This window comes from Athene cunicularia (genome assembly GCF_003259725.1).
Source record: "Athene cunicularia isolate RWA chromosome 2 unlocalized genomic scaffold, athCun1 chr2_part1, whole genome shotgun sequence".
NCBI lineage: Eukaryota > Metazoa > Chordata > Aves > Strigiformes > Strigidae > Athene > Athene cunicularia.
Window position 1 is genome coordinate 142,069,087 of NW_020799095.1, and position 22,406 is coordinate 142,091,492.

At 40.6% G+C, this 22,406-nt stretch overlaps 1 protein-coding gene across 2 annotated transcripts in view; it reads left to right on the forward strand.

Annotated features, from left to right (window-relative positions):
- Positions 1–22,406, forward strand: part of NSMCE2 (NSE2 (MMS21) homolog, SMC5-SMC6 complex SUMO ligase) — a 127,705-nt gene that overhangs the window by 27,436 nt on the left and 77,863 nt on the right. The gene's annotated exons all lie outside the window — the stretch shown is intronic.

A 22,406-nucleotide genomic window follows, 5' to 3' on the forward strand; every position in this document is an offset into this window, starting at 1 on the left:
GTTGCCCGCGGGCCGAGCTCTGCGGCGGCCGGGCCGGGCCGGGGTGCGCAGCGCCTCTGCCCCCCGCACGCCGCTCCCGCTCCGGCCTTGTCTCCTCTCCGCGCACCATTACGGCCCTGCCAGCGCTCTTCGGTTCGCTGTCCCTCGCTCTCGGACTCCGCGGAGCCACTCGGTTCTGTAACTTTGTTACCCCCATTCCTGCGCGCACTCGCGCTGGCCCTGACCGCTCTCTTAAAACGGCGCCTTAGTTTTCTCTCTCTGATCATCGCAGCGTGGCCATTAGCAAGCAAAGTATTGGAAGAGTGGGCTCCACAGCAGCGCCAGACACTGGAAGAGTCAGTTGCAGTGCGGTCTGTACTTCATCGCTTCGGGTTTTGGGCCACATCATGGTTGGAGAACTCAACTTGCTAAGTAGCCTATTTTAGTGTCTGCAAATAGGCTTTTAGGTGACAGTTTTCTATGGATTTCTCTAGAAGAGACAAAAGCACCTCCCTGATTTCCCTTTGAGATGTCAAATCTGTGTTTCAGAGCATGAAGGCTGTAGAGCTTTTTAATTAAAGCACTCTTGCTATTATCTTGCTATTGTTTTTTTGCTATTTTTAAAACAGAAACAGGAGAGCAAAGCAATGCATTTTTTCACGAGTTGTATCCTGAGAAATGCCTACGTGGTTTTTATTTTGTAGACAGGTTTTCCTTTCATTTTTAAAATCGCTCTGAGTCAGATGCTTGACTGAAAAATCTTCATTCAAATAATTAAATATTACATGTTTAAAGGGAGTTGAAAACTAGGTCTACATCAGTGAATGTCGGACAGCATTAAATACAGTCACTGTTCCCTGTGCAGTCTTTAAATATAAATTTCAACTCAGATGTCACCGTAATTGCAGACCCTTCTAGTTTATATTTGTCAGAAACTGGATGGATCAGAACTTCTTCCTTTTATTTGGAATATTCATGATTTTTAAAGCTTTCCTAGTAAAATCTAACACAGTCCCCACATCATTAGTGATTAATGGTGTATACCCAGACTTGAGTGAAACATGGTAGGTTTATATTTTGATTGTAAGCTATTAACTAATTGATGTCTTATTGTTATAATAGGAATTTCAAGTCTTTTTCAACAATGTAACTTCTTTCATTATTCCTGCGTATCAGCAAAATACTTTTTTCATCTTTAGGAATGTAAAGACTAAGCCTATGCCTTCACCAACACAGCACTCAAATCCTGTTTACTTCAGATGCGTTCATTCATGGTCTTTGAAGTTAAGTACAGGTTTAACTGCTGACTGAAGTGAAGATATTTTTGTGGGTTTAGGCAGGGCAATGATACCTTCATGATTTTTAGGGTTGGATTCATCAGCATCTGTTGTGTGTATATCTGTGCTTGTGTGGGGGGAAAAAGAAAAAAGTCCCGGAAGGGTTGGTTTTCATTTTTTCCCCCTTTTTTCCATAATGTAGCTCATTTATGTTGTGTCAGAGTCCTTGCTTTGAAAAACAGGCTCCTTCCCTGTTCATTCATTTCCAACGTTTTAAAAATGCAGCTCCAAGACATTTAACACATTTAAAGTTTATGTGGATTATAAAGTCAGTAATGGCTAATCTATTAGCCTCTAGCCACACTTCCCCTTTCTGTGTTTCCTACCTCGCTCTAGGGAATTTTCTGTACTTTCCACTGCTAGTATCCCAAACAAACCTTTCTGATTAAGAGAAAGAAAAGTATATAAGCTTCTGCAGTAGAACAGAGATACAATCTGTTCTCTAAAAAATAACTGCTTTGTTTTGGAGGATAGCAATGTGCCATGCCTCTAGAACAGCACAGCGTATCTCCAGTTACCTGTCAGAGACAATTTAAAATCTGCTTCTGCAAAACAGATACTGTTGCTGAATTTAGGAGCACACCTGGAGGTAGCTACAGAAAGGCTTGGGTTTAACGTAGTGGCCTCCACTGGCTTGCTCCCTGGATCCATCTGAATTCCTTACCTGAGGGCTTTCTGGGAGTTGCAGTAGGTCATTCATTTTCACAAGCAGACTGTTTTTCATATACTGTGTTAACTGTATTTGTCTCGATCTGCAAAACACATTTTATGTCATTATTTTGTGAGCTTGTATGTTGTCATTTTTTCTGGTCTGTAGTTTCTTCATGCAGCAGTGAATCTGAAAGTATGTTATAGTCTGTTTCACCTTCTAACGACCTGATTGTAGTGAAATGTCTAACTGGAAGTTAGCAAGATAAGGAGACAGCGGCAGTTAAAATTCCTGATGTATTATTTTATTACGTGTACCTTTAAATGACATTGACAAAAAGATTATATTGTGCAACAGAAGTATGTAATGTAAATAACTAGGAACTAGCATGAGATATAGTCACATGTATTTAAAAGCCAGGTTTTTTGTTGATTTAGGCTGCAGTAGGTGGAATGCAGAAGGTGAAACGTACCAGCATCCTCTTCTGGTTGAATCAGCAGCCTGTTGAGCAAGAAATGAGCAATTGAATCACAGTGTTTCCAACAATAGGCTGTGGGAAATCCTTTGTTTGTGGAAACTCCCTGTGCCACTAGATTTTCTTGTACCTGTGTAATGACTGGACCCATACTGCTGCTTCTTTTTTCATTTTTAACGGGTATTTTTAAAATAGGTTAGTCAATATTCAGGTCCTTTCCATGCAAAGTCTGGACAGCAGTCTTATTTTTAGTGTAACAACAGAAGACTGATGGAGCTCGAGTATCTCTTGTAGACTTCTTTATACTCTTGAAGTGGAGCCAGGCGGTTGGGACCCAGGCTGACAGCCAATTCAAGTGTCCCCTACTCTGGGAGAGCTCTCAAGTGGCCAGACTGCCAGAGTACTGTGCCTCTTTCTCACTCCCACTCTGCCCTCTAGATTAGCAGAGGTGTTGATGGTGGACTATCTATGATCACTATCTTAGTTTTTCAAGTGTTTGGCTTGTTTGGGACTGTAAAAGCTAGGGTAAATTTTCTGAAGTTCCCAGACTTCTCTAAATAAAATTAATCACAATGTATTGTAGATTGAGCTAGAGAACAAGGGAAACATAACTAACTTTCTAATGTTGCATTATTCCTGCTTCTGTTCTTCTCCTGCAGGGAAAGAGAACCTGGGCTATTTCATTTTTTTTTTGCAGGTGAGAGCAAAGTGTTGTATGTACTAGTGACATTTCTGGCAAAGATTGCTTAGTACTTCCTCTTGTAAGTTACTGCTTTGCCAAACATCAGTTTATCTTGCTTGAATTGTGTCTGCCTTTTGCTAAGCCTGAGAATTGTGAGGGAGGATAGAATCTAAACCAGAGTGAGGTGGAAGAAAAACATAGGAGATGTGTTTAAGAAAAAAATTTAAGAGTCATGTTAAGGAAGAACTGAGGGTGGGAAGAGGCAGATGGAAAGGTGACGGACCTGGGTTTGGCAAGTCATGAGGTCATATAGACAGCTGGGGAAGAGACTGGTTGAAAGAGTGCTAGGAAGAGGGTGGTGTTAAGCTGGAAGAAAAATATGGAAATATTAGAAGTTGTGTTAGTGCTTGAGTTTCATCCTTCTGTTACAGCTTTCCCATGTTGTTTTAGGTGAGTCATTTCTATCACTATCAGTGGGTGCTGACATCTTTGTTTTCTGATTGTCCTGCATGGAAACTGATTTGAACAATTATAACTGTAAATTAGATCAAAGATAATTATCGTTTGAACACAGAAAGTGAAATTAAACACGTTCTTTGCTGGTTTTTATCTCTAAAACTACACACAACTGATGCATGTGTGAGTCTTGCATAGGGTTTGAAGTCTGGATGGGTTGGTCATCCATGCCTGTGTGACTTCACACCTTGTCAAAAGTTCAGTCTTCCTTTGGCAAAGATGAGGAGTGTACTATGTTTGTCCTACAAGAGTGGTTTTGTCTCTACAGAATATACAGGAGCTACTCTTACATTTGTTTTTTACTTTTGATAATAGTTCTCTTTAGACTAGTAAATTCATTGGGCATGGGATAGGAGGGCGTGTTCACTTGCTCAGTAATTTAGAGCAGATTACTTAGTATTGGGGTCTGTTATCTTCATGGCCAGGTGGATAGATTTTAATCCTGCAGAGGAATAATTCCCTTCAGTGATGCAGGTCATAATCATTCCAAGTGTGCAGCTTGTGAGTGATCTAAGGAGCATCTGCAGGAAAAGAAATAATCCTATTTAAAACTGCTGTACAGGAAAGTCAGTCCATGGCTTATGTTTGACTTGAAAACTATTTATAAGAATTCCAGTTTCTTCGCTTAAAACTTATAATATAATTCTCCAGTGGCTTAGACAGTCATTCTTGGTCTCAGAAAAACGAAAGGGATCTTTGTTACCCAGGCTCTGCCAGCATAGCCGTGTTGGCTACAGGTCCTACTGGAGAAGGTTCTGCCAATATATCCAAGTCATATTTTTTGACAAAGCAAACTAAACTAACAAAACACTTTCTGTAGTGGTAGCTCCACCTGGAATGTGGATTTTGAAGGAACAGCAAGGTCAACCGAAGGATGTGATTCCACCCAGCTCCCATTCTCCTTGGTGGCATAGCTATGGCAACAGAACTAATGTGATGATCAAGTTCAGTCTGTGTGGCAGGCAGTGACAGTGTCATCAGTGACCTCTGCTGCTTGTTAGAGACAGGGCTGTGCTTCAAAATCAGATTGTCACTTAATTGTCTGTAGGGCTAAATAACAGGAAGACTATGAATCCTGTGGGATTTATGTTTTTTAGCTGATTCAGGACTCTCTGCCAGTGACTGGCACTGTGATACCCATTACAGTACTGTCAGTGAAACAATTCTTACATGGAACTTGCTAGTTTCATGGAACAAACAGCCTTATTTGGTGCTGATGCTTTCTTAATGAGCACTTTACTCTTCTTCTTGCTGTGCTGTCATGACAGCATGTTTTAGGGCAAAATCCACTGATGATATCCGTATCTGCAACTGTGACCTTACTGTTCCAGCTGAGTTCAGAGCATTTTCTCTGATACGTGCAGTGCATCAGTGTTTCTTGATTTTGAAATCTTCTGTGCTAGCCATGAAAATTTTGAGACCTTCTTTTCATCAAAAAGAATCCTCTGCCACACAGAAATAGCTCAGGAAGATGTCTGCTACCATGAAAATGTAGTGATTTAGTGAAATAGATACATCTTTTCTTGGGCTGGTAGGAAAAAATAAAAGAGCTTTTGTAGGCTTTCACTGCATTTATTCTGTCTATAAATTTAGAAGCTAGTGAATCTTGAAGTTTGTTTATAGTGTATTGAAGTGCACCATCAGGAGCAACAAGTCAGTCCCCTGGTGAAAGACACTGTAACTCTGCAGTGTCCTCTCTCCCATCAGAGAGTAAATAGATTTCTGGAGAACTTGGTTCGTCTTTAAAGTTTTTGTTAACAGTGTATGTCTTCTTGGCCATTATTTAGGTACCTTGAATGCTAACTGGCATTGCTCTTTACTGCTTGTTTACTTGCTACCTACTAATGAAGCCACTTCTGACTTCAGAATAAGCAGAATATGGACACTGGATCAAATGCTTATCATGGCTTGGGGAGGATAGTAGAGGAAAACAGTATGTGACTCTATAGTTATACCTCTGCATATACAGAATGCCATAGGGCTTACTAAAACTTTCACAGGCAAACTTAATTCTGGCATTTACTAACTATGGCGTTCTTAACATTTTAAAGTTTCTTCAGTGCAATTTGATATAATTTATAATCAATAGTGTAATGTTTGCTCTGTCCTACCGCCATCTCCAAACAGTAATTCAAACTGTTGTAGGCATGTACTCTGTTTCCTGTAGAAACTGGGACAAGGATGGATTTCAACACGTTTCTAATATTTACTTTTTAATATTTACTTTACTTTTTTGTGTCTGTCTCTGTACGTGTTGGGCTAAACATTTGATGGAAGCTGCCTGTTTATTGTCCCAGAATTAGTAAACTATGTGTATAGTTCACTACAGTAATACATTAGAGGCCACATTTGATGAGCTGCAATAAAAATATTTTTTTTAGTGAGCAATATATAAAGAAGTAGGAGTAGTGTTTTATTTTATGTGGGTTATATAGCACATACTCAGTAGTGTGTCTCAGTGTCTCATAGCAAGCATAAAAAATGTGTCCTGCTTTTTTTGGAGACTAAATCCTGGAAATCCTTGCACACAAACATAGATTTATTTCACTTCACTGCAGTTACTTATATTTGTCAAGCTAAACATTTTCCTAAATATTTGCAGTGTCAACACTGTAGCTGCTGAAATGGACCTGGGCTTGTATGGGTAGCAGTGGGGCAGCAGGGGCCACAGGTGGTTAGCAGAGCGAGGATTTGGGTGAAATGTTCTGCACCTAGGACCATCACATGAAACTGGGAGCTCCATAGACAGGGTGGCAGCAGGGATAGTATTTAGAACAAATGTGCCAAAGAAATCCTCAAGAACCCCATTGTAATTTAAAAACTGTGTCTGTTATGTTGGGCAGCAGGGCTGCCCAGTAGGTAGCAACCTAGTCGGGGATTAAGGAGGACTGAATACTATTTTCAGGTCTACTAGCAGCCTATGTGGTTGACCTTGACAAATTGTTTCACTCTGCGCCTTGGGCTATGGTCCCATGTTCATTAATACTACTTTTGTGCGCGACCAAATCACCTCGTAGCACATTCTCATCAAGTAAGCCAGATCACATGATACCGTGTGTTTACGCTGGCTGTATGCCGGTTGCAGAAGGACAGACACTACCTGATGGAGCATAACTCTGTGCAAAATTAGAATTGGCAGAGTGGGTTGCACTTAATCAGTGCGTCATGCAGCTGTGGTGGTTTTGATCTTGTACTAGACATACTGAAACTGAATTACTATCTAGTGCAACCACGATCCCAGTCATGTGGACAGCATCTCATATCTCTGTCTGTAGAGAGATTTATTTTATTTCTACCTGAAGATTTCACAGCAATTTGAATTCATTTTTTAAATTATTTTATTTTAATACTAAGGATTGTAATTGGCAGTCTGAACTGTTTCTGGAATTCCAAAGGTCAGAACAGAGAGCAAGTGAAAGTCTCCGTGGTTTGGATCCCTGCTTTTCTAGGCAACGTCTGCATTTCAGACTCAACATGAGTTAACTCTGTCTGGCTTAGTTTAGCCTAGAGGAAGAAGATAAAATTATGAAATGTAATGAAATCAGTAGGTGTTGAGGTGGATAGCCAGTGCAAATTAAAAGGCCATCTTAATCTCAAATCATGGATTTTATTTTTTTTTTGTTGATGAAACTTGTTACTGGAAGCACTGGAGTTGTAGTTTCAGTTGATCAGTAGTGAAAATAGTTTTTCAGATTAACCATCTCATCTAGAAAGCTCCTGCTGACAGTCCAAGGATTTAAATGCTGGGGCCAGGAGGTGGGGGAGAGTGCAAAAGGCTGGATGATTCTCAGCAGCAGGGGTTTTGACTTGAAATTAATTTCTCCTGTTAATTGAACACACCCAAGTTGATCAGTGTCTTTGGGGAGGCAGTTCTGGAATTCCTTCCATAAAATGTCTCTCTCCAAGTGTTCAGTGTTGTTTTAATTACTGTAATTGTTTCCAGAAATTATATATGTAAGTTGGGTTTTTTTAATATTCCTCCCCCAAAAGTTATAATGTTAGGTCACTCCTTTAAAAACATTTACTCTTTCTCCTAGTATGTTTTTTAGCTGACCTTCCTTATCAATAAAAATACTCAGTTATACAGATTTTCCCTCTACAAAATTCTTAGCAGCTTCGTAATGAATCACAGATAAAATGTTGCTTACAACATTAACCACATCACAATTTTTTGTAGCTGCTACTACCATGAATTAGTTTTTGTTAAAGAATTTCAGTTAAGAAGAAGTTAGTAGAAGTTGCTACTCTCATTCCTAGCTTTCTCGTAAGTTGTATTATTTGGGACTTTTTCTCATTGAGCTATCCAATACTGGGCATAAGCAGGAGTGTGCATGCAACACGTTACATGTAATTTTGAATGTACCAAATTATTGTGACTTCATAATATGGATTGTTCTGACTGTTCTAACTTCTACAGAACTGCATATTTAGGGCCTTTGTTAAAATGGAAAGAACTGAAGGTTTGTGGAGCATTTCTTTGTTTTAATTTATGAAATTGGGAGTTCAGAAAGCTTTTTGACATTTGTTTCATTAAATTTTATAATGAGTTTTTCATGATTTTTAACACACACACTCAACCTGTTCTGCAAATGTTGAATTGTCTTTCTCACCTTTCAAATTGCTCCCGTTGATGCGAGGTACTGCTTTGATTTAAAAGAAGCAGCATGACTTCTTTGTGTTTGTGATTTCTTGCAGTATGTAACTATGCCTATTTTAATGCCTACTAAAGTAAAAAATTGCTTAATAGTACATATGCATTTTATTATCTTTCCAATTTGAGGTAAAGTTTTCAAAAAAGACGTAAATCCTGCCAGAAATAAATTCCAGATGTCACGGTATCTCCAAAATGTGGTCCTGTTGTTGATAACTTACAGTGAGTTACAAACACTGTGCTTGATAATAAGGGTTGGCACGTTGGACTTATTTCTGGGCTCTCATCTTACTTAACTGAGCTAAGTGAATAGCCTGAGTAAGCTGATTTAACAAGCTGAAGGATTTCTTTTATCCTTAGACCTGTATGTTAATACTGACAGTGAATGAAAAATATTTTAAAAGACTTAAGAAAATAAGCGTGTACATCAGATACACTCAAACTTCCTTGTAAAGTGTAAAGTTCCCACGTTAACATGTACTCACACATACTGTGCCTGATAAATTCCACAAAACCAGAGAAATTAAAAGCTCAGTGATGTTGCTACTGTTAACTCCTCTGGCTCTTTTCAAATGTTGGTGCCTCACTGCACTGCCACGGCTTCTGTGTGAACAATTCACAGTGTTTATTCAACTAGATACTCATCCTCCGTTCAAAGCTGTTATGATGCTATTTTTTCTCCAGCAGTCTGTTGTGTGGGGAGAGGATAGGATGGTAAGGACTTGGATGCAATAGTGAGTTTACAAAGGTTGCTGGGAAGATGGCAAGTCTAGTAGGGAAAACTTATGGGGTGTGGTTTTGTGGTGTGTGATAATTGTTGCAATGATGAAGTGTGGGCTGTAGATGAAATGTTTCTCCATGGATATTTTTATGCTTAGTTGGAGGTGATCAAGTGATACAGATAAAAGCTGGGCTGCACTAGAGGCAATTTGGTCCATTTCGGTAAAACTGTCTATCGAAACAGGGTGTTTCTGGACATAGCTATTACCAACCTCACCGTATGACCTTACACCCTGCTAAACAGCCCCACCTTCATCCACTACTGTCTGTTAAGTTCCACTAACTACTGGAGCCACAGCCCCCATCACCACCTCTTCTCTCTGGAGTCACGTTAATTATGTTCAGTTTGATGGGCAGCTCCTCTTCCTCTCCCCTTACTTCCCCTCTTACAGCTTGCTTGGGCTTTAGAATCTATTTCCTGTCTTTTTTTAACCAAAACCAGAGCTGGCTCTTGTTAGTTGGTGAAATGCACTTGGAGAAGACTTGGAGAAGCACTGCCTTTTCTCCCATCCACAGCAGTGCATTGTATCTCTTGGCAGACAAAATCCGACAGAACAGTAGAGATCCTGTTGAACTGTGTCTTAAGAGAATGTGGCCCATCAGTCAGATTTGCACAGAGCTGCCCCATCAATTATAACGACGTATGTCTCTGCTAACCCTCTCTATGAGCTAATTAGACCTGAGTATAGCTAGTCATCCTCCGTAATCTACCAGTTAGGTTTGCATATGCCTGGCCTCCTTCATCAGTCAGGCTTATAAACATGTATCAGACAAATCCCATCAACTGGGTTTATATGCAGAGCACAGATAACTGTAGTTGTAATGTGTATTACAGCTCAAAGGGAATTTGCACTCAGCCATTTCAAAACCCCACAAAACTCAACCCCAAACTCCTTATATTAGTCCCTTCTTATTCACTATTTATTTATCTGTTAAATTTTTAATAGAAGAACAGTGTTTTATGGTAAGGAGAAAATCCAGCTAAAGCAAAAAGCACCTATAGGGTGTCACAGGTATGGCTTTACTGCTGTTCAAGGAGAAACTGTCAGTTAATTTAGATAGCAGGTGACTGTAATAGCAGTGTGCACAGTCATGGATGGAACAGAAGGGCTTGTTCACAATGTGTCACATAAAAACAAAGAGCCATTTAATGAAATTATCCAGCAGTATGTTTTAAAGCAACAAAAGGCAGTAACTTTTTACACAATGAATAATTACATTGTGGAATTAATTGCCACAGCATGTTATAGAGACCAGAAGCACTAATGGGTTGAAAAAGCCACTAGACAAATTCATGGAAGAAAAACTAATTGACAGTTATTTCATGTAAAGATTAAAATACAGTCACTGTCTTGGGAAATCCCTAAACTACAAGTTGCTAGAAGTAGGGAAAGTGTATGGTGGAAACATGTTGGAAGATCTTTCTATTTGGCACTCTATTTATACTCCTGCTCCAGCTTTTTGCTTCTGCCACTGTGAAAGATGAGAATATACTGGATAGATCTTTGGTCTGATCAGTACTCACATCTTTATGCAGCAGAAAACAAACTACATAGACTATACAGAGTCCACAAGCACTACTGCATCCTCAAATTTATGTTGACTGGCTACATAGCTTTAGATAAGTAACATTTATACTCTGTTTCAAATACATTTTGGAACATAGTTCTATCTAAAAACTACCTTTCACCTCCATAATTTTAATATTTGGAAAGTCTTCAGGGTATCTAATAATTTATCTCTCTGTTCTTACTCATATATTTGATGACTTAAAAAATAAGTAAATGAACAGCTCCTGCTCTGGGCATTGTTACATAATTGAAAAATTCTTAATCTCAAAGCTCACTTCAAATCTCTATCATATAAAACCACACAAACCATTTAATAATTATGTACTAGCAGATAAAATCCAGCTTGAAGTTAGCAGAGCTACACCCACTTGGACCAAAGAAGGGAGGAATCTTCAGCTAGATCCTTGTCTTGCAGGCAGTTTTGTCCCTTAAAACCCAAGAAAAACTTAGTAAATTTTTCCAAATAACAAATCTTGCCTGTGATATTGATGGGAGAAGGTGAGCTACAGCTCTGGGTGAGTATCTCATGGGACACCTTATAAATTTGATTTAATTCCAACTTAAGTACTTGCTCTGATCTCAACCATACCAGATGGGATGGAATGTTTTCCTGGATGGTTAGGTACCATACAATGTAGTTTTTTACTTACTTTAATAGATCAGAATCTGAAAGTTTTAAGAGCAGTCCTTGAGATTCCTGGATCAGTGAACATAAAAATGCCTTTTATATCCTCATCAACAATGTTATAATCTATAAAGGTGATCCAACTGGGATTATATATATGGTCAACTAAGTTGTGACTGTGGGCTGCTTATTACAGGAGATACTGAATAAGAAACTACAAACCATGTCTTATTTTCTAAAAAGTAAAGCACTAAGTTGATAGCACTGTCAGAGACTGTGATTTTATATGCACTTTCATTACTTGATGAAAGCTTTATTCTATCATTTCTGTGATTCTTCTTCAAGTAGTTTTTGCCTCCGTTAGCCTCCTCTTTATCAGACTAAAAAACCCAGCTGCTTCAACTTCTATCAGTCATGAGCCCATGGCACCTCCCCAGACTTCAGTTTCTCCACATACCTCTTGAAATGGGTAGTCTGACACTGGATGCAGTATTTTAGCTATTGACTAATCAATTCTTATAGAGGGCGAGTAACTTCCTTTGTCCTACTGGCCACACTTCTCCTAATGTAGCTGGTATCCAGTTTGGCTTATCAGCAGTGAGAATGTTTCCTCACATTTTGCTTGGTATCTACCACAACCTCCCTATCCTTTTCAGCAGAGTTGCTACAAAGCCAGTCAGTTCCTAGCATGCACTGATGCATGGGGTTACCCTGCTCCTAGGAAAACTTAAGAATTTTTCTTGTTGAACTTGACATTTCCAGTCCTGAATTTCCTCAAGGTCCTTCCTGATTAAAGCTCTACTGTCAAATACCACTATGTTCGTATTGTCTAGAAGACTGGTAAGAGTGCATTGTGTTTCATCATCCAGGTTGTTGGTGAGAATATTGAACATTTTCAGCCCTACTGTTCACTACTATAATACTCTTCTTGGTACTGGCTACCAGTTGGATATCAAACCAATGTTTACTGTGAGTGTTACCCTCTGACCCCAGCTGTCATGGTAATTTTCAGTCTACCTACCAGACCATTTGATTACATCCACCACTCTCCCCACATCTGCATTTCAGGTCAGTTCATCACATAAGGCAATCAGTTTGATCAAGCATGAACTGCCCTTTGTAAGTCCATGTTGATTGTTGCTGATTACCTTTTTGTTCTCTGCATGTTTGGAGGTGGAATCCAAAAGGATGTGGTATGTAATCTTTCCAGGGGCTGCGGTGAGGCTAACCAGACTGTAGTTGCAGGCAGGACTCCAGGAGTCACATTAGCCAACTCTTTCAGCACTTTCAGATTGATCTTGTCTGTCCTCATAGATCTGCTCTAGATCTATCCTCATAGCTGCTCTAACTCATTCCTAACTTGTCATCCCTAACCTCTTCCTTGCCAAACCATCCTGATGCACCTGAAAATCTAGGAGTCAATCTTTGTCTGTGAAGATTGAGGCAAAAATGTATTGAGTACTTCAGCCCCTTCCATCTGTATAACCACTAGGTTGTCTCCCCTCTTCATTAACATCCCTACATTTCACCTGAATTTACACAATTCCCTCATGCTATTCTTCATATTCCTCACTTGCTCTAATTCTAAATGCACTTTGGTTTTCCCAGTTTTGTTCCTAAGTGCCAAATCAGTGCTTTTGTACTCCTTTTTTGTTGCCTGTTCTTGTTTGCTATATGCTGTCTTTCTGCATTACAGTTCATTAAGAAGCTTCTTGCTTAGTCAAGTGCATCTTTTACTGAAATTTCCAGTCTTCTTGTACAACATGATTATTTGTTCCTGAGCTCTCACTAAGTTTTCTATAAAAATTTAGCACCTATCCTAGGTACCTTTTGCATCAGCTTCCTGGGAGATTTTGCTGAGCTATCTCCTGAATAACCCAAAGCCCACTTTGCATAAAATCCTGAGCCCTAATTCTTCTGCTTACCTTCCCAATCTTCTTCTGCATCCTGAATGCAGTCAGCTTGTGATCACTGTGCCCAAGCTGTTGTCTGTGACCACATCTGCCACTTGTTCTTCCTTGTTTGTGCACAGAGGTCACATAGAGTATTACCTTTGTTTGGTCTCTCTAGCATTTGCATTAAAAAGTTGTCACCAATGCAGTCTAGAAATATCCTGGATTGCTTGCACAATGCTATGGTGCCCACATGGTTGAAATCCCTAATGAGGACCGAGGCTGGTGATCGGGTTGCTTTTGGTAGTTGTTTGTAGACAGCCTTACCCATTTTGTCCCCTTGGGCGGGTGGTGTGTAACAGGCCCCACTGCTGCATGGTCAGTGTTGCTTTTGCCTTTGTTTTTGACCAGAAGATTCCTGTCAGATATGTCTCTGGTTTCACAACGGACCTCTGCACAGACAAGGAGATGCTTTGTAAGAAAGTGCAGCTGCCCTTCCTCTTCTGCCTGTTCTCCTTGAACAGCCTCCACAACGCTGTTCTGGTCATGGATGCTATCCCATTTAATCTTTGTGATCCTGATCACATCAGAACTCTCTGACTGTGCATAGACTTCCAGTTCTTCTTGTTTGTTGGCCAGGCTCTGTGTGTTAGCATCCAGACACCTGAGGTAAGCCTCTGCATGCCCTGACTCCAAGTAGAAATGTGTAACTTGTGGCCTTTTTTCACACATACTCATACTTTCTCCTCCCTTCCCTTACCTCTGGGCCAAGTACCTCTTCCTCAGTGAATTTAGTTTAAAGCCATCCTCACTAGAATAGCAAGTCTCTTTACAGAGATGTTTTTCTTGATGTCAGGTGGCTTCCATATCTTCATAACGGTCCATCTTTATTGAATGAGGCATTGTAATCAAAGAAACCAAAGTCTTGCTGGTGACAGCAGCTGTACAAACTGGTTACATTGACTAGAAGGATTGAAGAGAGCACCACTGGGATTTCTGCCTTCTCATGTTTGGTTTGAGCTGTCTGTTCCATTTCAGCTGCTCAGGATTTCCTTTGGCTATGTTACTTCTGTCCCACAAGGGTTAGCAGCAAGAGGCAGAATTTAGAAAGCTGGTTGAGTGTTGGCAATTCCTCTGCAACATCAGTGATCTAGGTTCTGGACAAGCAGCAGACTCGCTTGGATAATAGGGATGGATGGATGGATTCTTCAGTTTCACACAGGGGAGCATCTGCAGCCACTAATACCAGTGCTTTCTTTAGTACTGGTACTAACCTGAAGACTTCAGATCACCACTCAGAATTTTCTCCCTAAACACCCCCTACTGTTCCTGAAGCTGTTAGCTAGGCACAGCTGGAGGAGGAAACAGAGCTTTACTCCTGTTACTAGAAGTCACAGGCTTCCAGTTTCCCTCCTCCATAAGTTCATATCCTCTTCCTGGTCCTTCAGTTACACCTTTCTTCTTAGGATCATAGAATTGAAACATAGAATTGTTTAGGTTGGAAAAGACCTTTAAGACCTTTATGTTTGAGTCCAAACATAAACCTAACATTGCCAAGTCCACCACTAAACCATGTCCATAAGCGACACGTCTACACATCTTATAAATACTTCCAGGGGTGGTGACTCCATCATTTCCCTGGCAAGCCTGTCCCAATGTTTGATAACTCTTTTGGTGAAGAAATTTTTCCTAATGTCCAATCTAAACCTCCCCTGGCACAACTTGAGGCCTCTTATCGTATCAGTTGGATAGATATCACTTGGGAGAAGAGACCAATACCCACCTCACTACAGCCTCCTTTCGGGTAGTTGTAGAGAGCGATAAGAGCTCCCCTGAGCCTCCTTTTCTCCAAATTAAACAATACCAGTTCCCTCAGTTGTTCCTCATAAGACTTGTACTCTAGACCCTTCAACAGCTTTGTTGCCCTTCTTTGGACACACTCCAGCACCTCAATGTCTTTCTTGTAGTGAGGGGCCCAAAGCTGAGCACAGTAGTCGAGGTGCTGCCTCACCAGTGCTGAGTACAGGGGTAAGATCCCTTCCCTGTCCCTGCTGGCCATGCTAGTGCTAACACAAGCCAGGATGCCATTGGCCTTCTTGGCCACCTGGGCACACTGCTGGCTCATATTCAGCTGACTGTTGACCAACACCCCCAGGCCCTTCTCTGGCAGGCAGTTTTCCAGCCACTCTTCCCCAAGCCTGCCACGTTGCATGGGGTTGTTGTGACTCAAGTGCAGGACCTGGCACTGAGCTTTGTTGAATCTCATACAGTTGGCCTCAGCCCATCGATCCAGCCTGTCCAGATCCCTCTGTAGAGCCTTCCTCTCCTCAAGCAGAGCAACAGTCCCACCCAACTTAGTGTCATCTGTAAATTTACTGAGGATGCGCTCAATACCCTTGTCCAGATCATTGATAAAGATAGTAAACAGAACTGACCCCGGTACTGAGACCTAGGGAGCACCACTTGTGACCTGCCACTATCTGGTTTTAACTCTGTTCACCACCACTCTTTGGGCTTGGCCATCCAGCCAGTTTTTTTACCCAGCGAAGAATACGCTCATCTAAGCCATGAGCAGCCAGTTTCTCCAGGAGAATGCTGTGGGAAACAGTGTCAAGGGCTTCACTGAAGTCTAGGTAGGCAATATCCACAGCCTTTTCCTCATCCACTAAGTGGGTCACCTTGTCACAGAAGGAGGTCAGGTTATTCAAGCAAGACCTGCCTTTCATAAACCCATACCAACGGGGCCTGATCACCTGGTTGTCCTGTACGTGCCACGTGATGGCGTTTAGGATGATCTGCTCCGTAACCTGCCCCAGCACTGAGATCAGGCTGACAGACCTGTAGCTCCCTGGATCCTCCTTCCAGCCCTTCCTGTAGACAGGTGTCACATTTGCAAACCTCCAGTCAGCTGGGACGTCCCTGGTTAGCCAGGGCTGCTGATAAATGATGGAAAGTAGCTTGGTGAGCACTTGTGCCAGCTCCCAGTACCCTTGGGTGGATCCCATCCAGCCCCATAGTTGTGTGGATGTCTAACTTGTGTAGCAGGTTGCCAACCATTTCACCTTGGGTTATGGGGGCTTCATTCTGCTCCCCATCCCTGTCTTTCAGTTCAGGGGGCTGGGTACCCCCAGAACAACTGGTCTTACTATTAAAGACCGAGGCAAAGAAGGCATTAAGTATCTCAACCTTTTCCTCAGCCTTTGTCTCTATGTTTTCCTCTACATCCAGTAAAGGATGGAGATTCTCCTTAGCCTTCCTTTTGTTGTTAATGTATTTAAAGAAACATTTTTTATTGTCTTTTATGGCAGTAGCCAGGTTAAGTTCTAGTTGGGCTTTGGCCCCTCTAATTTTCTCCCTGCATGACTCACAACATCTTTGTAGTCCTCCTGAGTTGCCTGCCCCTTCTTTCAATGGTCATAAACTCTCTTTTTCTCCCTGAGTTCCAGCCAGAGGTCTCTGTTTAGCCAGGCTGGTCTTCTTCCCCGCTGGCTCATCTTTCAGCACATAGGGATGGCTGCTCCTGCAGCTTTAAGACTTCCTTCTTGAAGAATGTCCAGCCCTCCTGGACTGCTTTGCCCTTCAGGACTGCCTCCCAAGGTACTCTGTCAACCGGACTACTAAACAGGCCAAAGTCTGCCCTCCAGAAGTCCAAGGTAGTTCTGCTGACCACCTCCTTACTTTTCTGAGAATCAAAACCTATTGTTTCGTTATCACTATGCCCAGGATGGCTTCCAGCCATCGCATCACCCACAAGTCCTTCTCTGTTCACAGACAACAGGTCCAGTGGGCCACCTTCCCTAGTTGGCTCCTCACCAGCTGTGTCAGGAAGTTATCTTCCACACACCCCAGGAACCTCCCGGACTGTTTCCTCTCCCATGTATTTCCTGCAAACATTTGGTAATTCTTACCCCAATGGGGCCCAAACGTGTGTCTGGGAGAAATTTCCTCAGAGATGCTACTGGTGTCTTGTGCAGCACCCCAGTGGAGTGAAGCCTGCTGACCTCTTGGGCAGCTCCTCCCTGAGCGTAGCAGTGATTTGATCAGAATACAGTTCTCCAGCTCCCTGCCCAGGGAGGAGCATGGGTGTCTGAGCAGTCCAAGCCCTGGATGGCCCAATGTACCCTCAGCACTTCCTTGGAGGCTGAGGTTGCCAAACTACTAGAAAGGCTTCACTGGTGACCTGTGCTGTGTTATCACCATTTGGGAGCAGCTTCTGTTGGTGATCTGGGATTACTTTATGCTCCCTGCAATCTAACTGTCATATTAACTGTTTTGTTTCTGGTTTTGTGTCCTGATAGCAGGTCTCCTTGTTGCTGGTGTTCCCTGAGGAACACCATTTCATCTCTAGATGAGTAGGAAGCTGATGTAAGTTACCTGTGTCTCCAGTGAGACTCCCACCTGGCAGGGAGCTCCTCATGCTGCTGGTTAGTTAGTTAGTTCCTTGCCCTGTTTGCTTTGCCTTGCCTTGTGATCACATCACACATTGCTTCCTCTTGCACTGCTGTTCAGAACCAGGCCTGGAGACTGCATGAGTTAGCCATGCTGCTTTAGGACTAGGACTAGCAGTCCTAGTTTTGGGATAGGCAAATGAGGGTGATTTATGCAGGATTTGGTTTTATGTGCTGTCCACAACAACCATTCAGTAAAAGTAAATATATGTTGTTATTTTCTTCTGTAAAGTATTTTTAGTAAGTCCTCAGTGTCTGTTTTATTGAATGACTAATGCATTTTGGTATACCTGAATTACATCTATACTGAGTCATTTTGTTTTGTAATGACCTATCTAAACAGTTAAATCTCTACAGAAATTAAATATTATAAAAGACTTTAACCTTTTGTTCTGGGAGTTGGTTTGTGCCTGTATTATATCACCACAAGCCTCTGCTATGGGGAAGAACTCCTGTAAGCTGAAAACTAACAGAATGCTGTTATCTCAAAAACCTTTCTGGAAACCATAAATGAGCCAGTGTGTTTTTACACAGCCAAAATTTTGGTTTTTTGAATCACATCTTCCCCTACTTACTGTGTAATGTTGTTGCATTTAACATTTCACAATACTGCTGTTGGACTCTTAATTTTCCTAAGCCACTGTTCACCAAACATTTCTAAAATTTTCCCTCTTCTCAGACTGCAGTTATTTCACATTTTGAAACTAAGTCTTTGTTGATGGGAAGGTTTTGCCAGTGACAGAACTTAGATAGTTGTATCAGGGTTTTTTTATAATTTTTCCTTTTTTGGGGGGTGGGGTTTTCTTTTATTTTGTTAAACTCTCATATAGGACATGTAAGCTGAAATGAAATAAAAGGATCTGCAAGTTTTATACCAGGATAACTGTATAATAAATGTAAACATTTATTGCTTGTGTAGACCAGTTGAACAGCCTTCCTTGAATTACTTTGTCATGTGTACTGCTTCTTGAACTACTTCTTCCCTAGTCTGCTATCTTTCTCTTATCAGCTCATGATGTCCTTATAGTCCTTGAACAAATGCCTGTTATACCAGGCTGTCCTTATTTTGAAATACCTTACAAGCTTTCACTTGTGCTTCATTATCATGGATTTGTAATCTGTGTTTCTCCCGATCTGTGGTTTATATTGTGTCTTTGCTTGTGTGCCAGGTCCATCATTCACTTTGCAAGCTCTTTAAGGCAGAGAGCTGTTCATCACATCATGTGCTTTCTGAAGCCCATACCATATTTTTAGAATCCAAAGAACGATCATCAATCATTGTGAAAGACCAATATCCCTTTATTATGCTATCTATGAATACTGTTTGAGGCTTCTCATTGCCTTCTCCAAGAGCAAGGAATCAAAACTAAGAACCACAGAAAAATTGGTTTTGTACTTGTACAAATGGGTTGTATTGTGACAAAAGGTTTGGAAAAGACACACACCCCCACACCCCCAACAAACACAACACCTAGCTTTCACCATTGAACAAGAGAGCTGGTACTATGCATGAGAAGAATAAAAGATATTTGTAGTGGTAATTCTGAGATTAATGTGACTTTCTGCTCTGTGAATATTCATATGTAAAATACAGAGAATAGAATTTTCAAAAGTGCCTACATGATTTAAGAACCTTGCAGAAACAAAATGAGAGACTGAATCCACAGCTGAATGGTTAGGCAATAACCTGGGATGTGGGAGAGTCAGGTTCAAGTACTTGCTCCAATTATCTTTTAATTAGTTATACAAAGTGGAACAACTTCAAACAGGAAAGATCGAGATGTCTTACCCCTGAATACCCAATAGCCTATGGGCTAGGACAACTATTATGGGATGAGCAGAGATTTGAAAACAGGTCACTCACCTTACTGATGACTGTTTCAGCCACTGAGATATTAAATCTGATAGTATGTGGATTTCTCTCATCATTGTTTATGAGGAAGGATTTGTCTGGCTTAAGCAACTGACTGGAGAGGGTTTGTGGTGGAGGCACCCATTGCCATTAGAGGAAAAGGACTCCCTCCCTATCTCTTAGACAACCTTTGCTTAGATAGTTGGCTTTTGTGATTCCTGTTTTTTTGACATTAGCTTTCTGCATCCATTTTATAAAAAAGTCTGTCTGTCTAATTTAGGGAGAGGATTACTTTAGGTAGCAAGATCTCTAAAGCTTAAGTGCTACAATTTGCATATTTGCTACAACTTAAGTCTTTTTGTGCATCTAGTTGTCTGCCACAAAGTAGGGACTTGGAACAGAAGGGTGCAAAGGACTTTCAGCAGAGCTGACATAATAAATAGCAGACATAAAGACATTACATATTGTTAAAATGTATTTACTGCTAAAGGAGGAAACCATGCTAATATACTAATTACATCATCTTGAGAGACTCATAATTATCTCAACAGGATTTCATGAGTCCGCATCCATTTGATTTGTCCTAATTCAGAGCCTTGTCATCCTCATCTGCAATCTCTTGCCCAGATGGAGCATGGAAATCGACACAATTGTTTCTAATATGCAAATAGAGATTTGCAGTTCCACTTCAAAGCACCAGCTTCTGAAGTGGGAGTTTTAATTATTCAATTTTGAGTTAGTGACTCTGCAATAGAGGTTTTTTTTCTTCTGCCAGTGAGTTGGGTGTTCTTTTTTTTCAGTTTTGTTATCCAACTTTGCAGTAGACATATCTCATTTTCTCTGTCATGTGAACAATGAAACGGTTGACCAGTTAATGATCCATCTGATTACTGATTGTAATCCATAACTTCCTCAGGGAGTTGCTTGTCCTGTTCTTGTGTTCTTTTGCATGTAGTATTTTATTTAACAATATGAGAGTCCTCATTGCTCCTCACAGGAGTATGTCATGAACTTGAGAAACAAGGGCAGGTATCAACTGCCCTATATTTTATAGAGATGAGCTGTGTATGCTGGCAAAACTTAAGTCCCTTGGATAAGAGAGTGTGCTGGTGAGACTGGTGGAGAAGAGAAACTCATGAAGCAAGAATTGTTAACGTGTGACTGTATATTGCATGGAAGAAGACAAAAACTAAAAAGAGTAATCATGATGGGGATTGATAATAGTTAATCTGCAGGAACTGGCCGAAATAGTAAGTGATCAGCTGGAAGTAACTGAAATTTCAGCTGATTATGAATAGCTACAGTGTAGTGTCAAGTCAAATTTAAGTATTTTGCTGTGACATATAGAGAAGATCCCTGTTGAAGTGTGAGATGCAATTAGAAGATTTAGTTACTTATGGTGAGTTACAGTATTCCACTTTGGATGGTGTATTTTCACTTTATAATGAGGTGACTTAAGGAGGTCACTGAGAGTTGAGGGAAGTGCACAGCAGTAGCACTGTCTGGACAAAATATTCCTAGGTACCAGTGGGTGCCCTTGGGAGAGCATGTACTAACAACACCCTGTTAAGGGATCAGCACAACGTACCGTTCCTGTGAGACTGCTGACCCGTGAGTGTAGGGGAGGCAGCCATTTGCTCTTTCTGCTCCCTAAATCTTTTGCCAGTGACTCAGGAACTGGTGTTTGGTGAGAATGTAATATATAAAAGGAAGAATGGAGGCATCCCATAATTAGGGCTAGTAATGAGAGAGGAATCAGTTTAGCATGTGATATACAGTGAATGAGTTAGAGAAATGAAGGAAAAGCGAGTTTGATAAGAGTTATAAGAGGGAAAGTTTGATACTGAAAAGTTGTGATGAATGGTGATGAAATGAGCTTCAAAAGAAGCTGAAAAAGAGAAAGCAAAGGAATATGAGAAAGAGGAAGGGCAAGTTCAAAACCAGTACTAAATGTAAGATCTAGAAGCGTAAATTCAGGAAGATGCAGGGAGAAGTTCAAATGGCAGGGAAGGTGTGATCAAGAGACTTGGCTGGCATAGGGTTTATGCTAGCAGCCTGAAAGAATTTGGGGAGACAAATTTGATAGCATTGCAGAAACTGAGGAACAAGAAAAAAATGCATCTATTGAGTTTGAAAATAACAGAAGGGAAATACTTGCATGTGTAGAGTGATAATTTTAGAAGAAAATTACTTCTTTTTTATGCTTTTAAATCACAGTAAGTGGCAGTTTCTAGTCATGGACAACATCAGATTTCTGGGATTGCCAGCCAGCATAATGGGAATGGTTTTGATAGTCAAAGAAATACTGAGTTTTTTCAGTATTATGGCCAAACTCATAATGGTTTGACTTCCTGTGTAAGTTCTTAGAGACAAACAACATTTCTACTATAGAACCTCGGATTGTCAGCCAAGGCAATTGTAAGAAAAGTGTATTTAAATTTGAGGCTAAGATTTTCAATATATTTTGCTTTTACAAACAGTATCTCAACAGAATATGTGAAGAGTACTCCTTTTAGGAATTCTTATGTTTTGAGTTGGTTTTTTTCCTGTTGCCATGCAGGCAGACTCTCAGAAGCACCTCCTTCAGCCTTTTAACTTTTTAAGTTGGGGACTCTCATTTTTTCCGTTTCTTCTCACTCTATTGTCATATTTTGCATGCATGAGTAAACTAATACTGTTGTCACAGACCATTCTCATTTACAGAAATTGTTATTTTAACTAGAACTATTTAAAAACTTTGAAAATAAAGTATTTTAATTGCTTCCAATAACATGTAAAAATCAAGGGCTTATGTGTAACAGGGGAGTCTGTATGGGCTGGAGAGTTGAAATACGATTTCATTTCTAGTCACAATTTTAAACCTGGATTGATAATTTATGTTTTAAAAAAGGCATTACATATAAATTGCAAGAGAGTTGCAAAACAAATGTCTCTGAATTTTTTAAAACT